The sequence below is a fragment of the Lolium rigidum genome, chromosome 2, assembly GCF_022539505.1.
Source record: "Lolium rigidum isolate FL_2022 chromosome 2, APGP_CSIRO_Lrig_0.1, whole genome shotgun sequence".
NCBI classification, from domain to species: Eukaryota; Viridiplantae; Streptophyta; class Magnoliopsida; order Poales; family Poaceae; genus Lolium; species Lolium rigidum.
In genome coordinates, this window is record NC_061509.1 from 89,550,384 (window position 1) to 89,555,178 (window position 4,795).

The window sequence follows — 4,795 nt, forward strand, 5'->3', positions numbered from 1 at the left end:
CAGCCGGCGTTGGGGGCGACAGCGAGGCGACAACGGGGCGAGAGGCGGGGCGGCGCGATGGGGTGGCTGGCCGAGAGGGGGGCGGGAGAGAGGGCGGGCGAGAGCGGGCGGTAGGCGGGCGATAGGCTGGGTGAGATGCGTGCGATAGTCGGGCGAGAGCGGGCGAGAGAGGGGCGGTGGTGTGTAACGGCTAGGCTGAGGTGGCGCGCTCAGATTCGTCCACCTCAGCTAGCCGTTGTGGTATCCGTTGGTACTTCAAATAGCCCTAACATTTCATCCCCGCCCCCTATAAATAACCCCATATGGTTTCACTCACTACACACCCATTTCATCTCATTCACTCTCTCAATCCTTCAACACCATGTCCGGTTGGACTCCACCAGATTTGACCACATTCATGGATCTGTTAGTGCCCGACTGGTCACCGTTAGGCCTAGATGATCTCTCTCCGACACATCGTCGCAACAATGTCTGTTCTTCGCCGCATCCCCGTGTTTTATAGCCCTCCGGCACACCACCTCTGGGGCCATATGGGCCATACGCTCCACCTCCGGCGCCATGTGGTTCTATAGCTGCAACCTTCAACTCTATCGCGGATCCTGCCGGTCATCTGACCTCGGAGCAGCTGAAGGATGATTGGAACGCCTAAAACAAGGAGGTGTCCACTTTCAGTGCATTTCACATCCAAGAATCAGCGTTACGTCAGAGTGGAGCAGACGAGCAGACGGTCATGAAGGCGGCAATGGAGAGGTACACGAATGACAAAAGATTGTCTCGGCCGTTCAGACGGCACCACTGGTGGGATGCTGTAATAAATGAAGCGAAGTGGAAAGGACAACATGGTAGTGGTAGTGGAACCGACTCCACTTCCAAGAGAAGCCGTATAGGAACTTCTGATGAGTACAGCTCTAGCGAGGCGACGGCGACACGGAGGAAGAGCGTCCAACGGGCCGCGATATGGGCCAAGGCCACGGCACGTAAGGGTAGGAGGAGGGGGAAGGAAACCTCATCAAGCAATGAGGTATGAAGTAAATGCTTCGCGATGAGGAACATGATGAAGGGTTTAGTGAAGGCCAAGCTATTCAAGCAATGGAACAAAATTAAAGACCGATCAACGGCCGGCATGGACGAAGCAGAAAGCCGACGTGGCGGGTGAGAGTGAGGTTAGAATTGGCACCAGCCTTATTGGTATTATTGTGCATTGCGAATATAAAAGATGCAATATTATCGCAGAAAACTGTTCTAAATTATATTTTAGTTGCCGTTGATTTGTTTTCCTAGAAATCATGAAAAAAGATTAGTAGCGAATAAAAATAAAAATTACTAGGAAAACCTGGAAAAAATGTATAGTTTGGTTATTACGGCCGATAAAATGATGGTAGAATCAGATAAAATACAAAAGATAAGTATATTGGCAATGGTAGATCGAAAAGCACTGCGATAGAGACGAGGGAAAAAACGATCTTTAGAGCTTGGTATTGCGGTGGTATTGCGGTGGATGGTGGCGAGAGGAGATTATTCATTGAAGAACACCATTTTATGAGCAGAGTGCAGCGGTTGTAATTTTGTGGGGTTGGAGGAAAGAAATGATGAAAGATTTGGCGCAAAATTCAGTGGAAAAGGAGAGGATGTGTGACGGGGGTGGGGGGGTGGGTCGGGGAATTTGTTTTTTTGTATATAGTAGGTGGCTCTCTTGTAGTAAAAAAACGGCTTAATCAACTGCTTCCAAAAGTATAAAAAATATGTTGAGAGGCTAATTATGTATATAAATTAAATCTTATTGCCTATTTAAATTGTGTATGTGTGAGAGATATTTCTGGTGGTTCACTCGATAGAGACAAAGGTTAATTGGTGTTGGTATACTCTATGGAAAGATTTTTTTTTCGCAATGTCTAACAAATGTCTCAACAGCTTGCAAGCTTGGTTTATTACATGGATGTGAGGAAAAAATAGATGAGTGGAAGCAAAGTTGGTGATAAAAAATGCTAACACCAAATACATTTAGGCGCCTTAAAACTCTTAAGTTCAATGAGGATTAAGATAAGATAACTGTTTGGCGGGTTACAGACTGTTAGAAATAGCCATTGACACAGGAAAAGGTCCATTCAGACATCGTCTATGACAGCATTTCCTCATTCCGGCTGTCCTTCTTGAACATGATTCTGGTTACCGTGGGGGTTGATCTCCTGGTTTCTTGGCATGCAGGAGGTACGGTGCCCCATTTTCCAGTCCGCAGCCTGGCACGCACGGGAGCAGTAATATGCTGACGCACATGCAGAGCATCGCCTGAACTCGTGGAGCCTTGTCTCCTGTCTACCGCAAAGAGCGTTGGAGCAAAGCCGCATGTCTCCGATTTCTTCTATAGGTGATTTATCGCTGCAGTGTGCTGCGTTCCGTGCTTCCGGGGTCTGCGAAAACCATTCAGATAGGAAAGTGTTTGCATGGTGCGTCTTCTGGTGTAGGGTGCCGAGACTTGCCTCGCTGTCGTTCGTTCTCGGCGTCACGCTGCTTTGCGCGTTGAAGAAGAAGTCGACCATTTATAGGGGCGCTGGTTACACCGTATCCATCAAGCAAGCAATGGCCGAGCTCTCGTGTTGCATCGACGTGCCCTAGCCTTGCTGCGCGTGCGCACAGACCTGCGCCGAGAGTAAGGTCGCGGTCTTGTTTGCTGACACCGCTACCGTTGAACTGTATTACAGCCAGTGAAAAAATGGCTTCCAGGTGCCCACCATTAGCAGCGGAAACAATCAAAGCTGCGCCGGTTCTGCGGCTACGCGCGCAGTAAAACCTGATCTGTTCGAAATGAATGAGAAATAAATTATCAGATTTATTTGATCCAAAGAAAGTGAATATCTATGGTAGGGGAGGGATCTGGTGGAGTGTGTGACATACCATTCCAAGGATGTATGATGCTTCGAGGTTGCCTCGCATCCGCACATCTCTCGTAGGAACTCGTCGGCTGCCTCGACCAGTTTTTTGCTCGGACAGCTAGGCAACCCATGGAGGCCTTCTTTAAAACGAGTTTGCTATGTGCAAGCTGCCCGAACCTCCTGTCTCCGAATTAGTAATATGTTAAAAATGGAACCAAGAGAAGTGTCAAAAAGATGTAAAATAGGGGGTTGCTTTTAAGACACTTACGTCATCATAGCGCCGGCGAGGTCCGCAGGTGTGTTGGCAGAGGAAGAGAGAGAGGCAAGAATGGATACAACAAGCTCATCAGGAAGATGATCGAAATTGCTTTCTACAGTGGGAGAAATGTTGTCGTGCGAAATCCTGCTCCTCTTGTTGGGCTTCATACCGTGCTCCACCTACAAAACGGGATGTTTGCTATTATTGTTGTTTGTATCTGAAGATGGTATGCTTATTTGTTTTTCATTACTTATATAGGATGTAAACGTCTGGGGTAGTTGGATTTCCTTTGTATATTTGATAGTAGTACACTAGGACTTTACAAGTAGCTGGCTGTTTACAATGTGTATTGAGGATACCGTTTAGTGCACTTTGAAATGCAGAAACAGTAGTACAGCAGTTCTTGGTGCATTGTATTTTGTTTTGGATGCAGTGCAATTTACAGTGGGCGGTGAGTTGTGATACGTGTATGAAAAAAGAAGGAATGAAGATAGCTTTGAAAGGTTAGTTGTGACGCATGATAATAAGTTGGTGTTAATCGGTATAATGTTATATTAAACAAGTTATTCAACTTATAGTGGAGATCATAAAACTTGGCTTGTCATGGTTGTATGTAAAAATTTATCGATCTACGAATTGGATCAGTATTTTCTGAAGTTGAAGGGTGTAGGACATGTAAATTGCGGGGCTGCTCCAGACTCAGGCGAAGTCCGACGTGACATGCCTCCGAAATATGGGTCAACTGAAGAATGTAAACATGGCCGGCCAACCAATACATATGTTATAAATCTTGAAAGCAATGCCAGCGGGGCCGACACTATGATGTTCTAGCGGGGCGGCCGGTGCGGGCCTGGAAAAATGGTGCTTTTATCATCTATATACGATTGCTATAAATTTAAATGAAAAAAGAGCAGTTTTACGATTTTAGATGAGCTTGGTCTACGTGCGGAGCTTTTGTTTTCCTATTGGATTAGAATCCCGATAGCCCACAAGCGTATTGAGTGAGCAAATGAAGATGGATCAATCTGATTATTTGTGAAACATAAAAGAATTGACCGAGCTCGACTGGTCGATTTCATTGATGACCTTGTCACTGTTCATGCTAACGCCCAACATGACTTGTTACTGCACTCGCTCTCCCATATCTCGGCAAAATTTGATGGCAATGAAAAACAGCAGTTTTACGATTTTAGATGGGCTTGGTCTACATGCGGAGCTTTTGTTTTCCTATTGGTTTAGAATCCCGATAGTACACAAAAGGCTTGAGTGAGCAAGTCAAGATGGATCAATCTGTTTATTTGTGAAACATAAGAGAATTGACATGAGCTCGACGGCTCGATTTCATTCATGACCCTGTCACGGTTCATGCTAACGCCCAACACGACTTGTTACTGCACTCGCTCTCACATATATCGACAATATTGATGGCAAGGGGATCTGCCGCTGGCCACCTATTGTGGACTAGGGTGGTGCCTGATGGTCAGCCGGCCAGTGGGAGTGCAATGTGGGAGTCAAAGTAGGGGTCGTAATGAATCGGGCAATCATCCTAACATCGTAATAGATTTAGATTGCAGACAATTATTGTAGTGAGTTGCAGTTCTATTTGTATTCTACTAAATGGTCCCCCGTTATTATGCAATTGTTGTTCTTATTTGTATGAGCGGTT

The 4,795-nt window shown here is 46.1% G+C and overlaps 1 pseudogene; it reads right to left on the reverse strand.

Moving 5' to 3' along the window:
- Positions 1-2,132: 2,132 nt before the first annotated feature.
- Positions 2,133-3,296, reverse strand: LOC124689953 (annotated as a pseudogene).
- Positions 3,297-4,795: the final 1,499 nt, after the last annotated feature.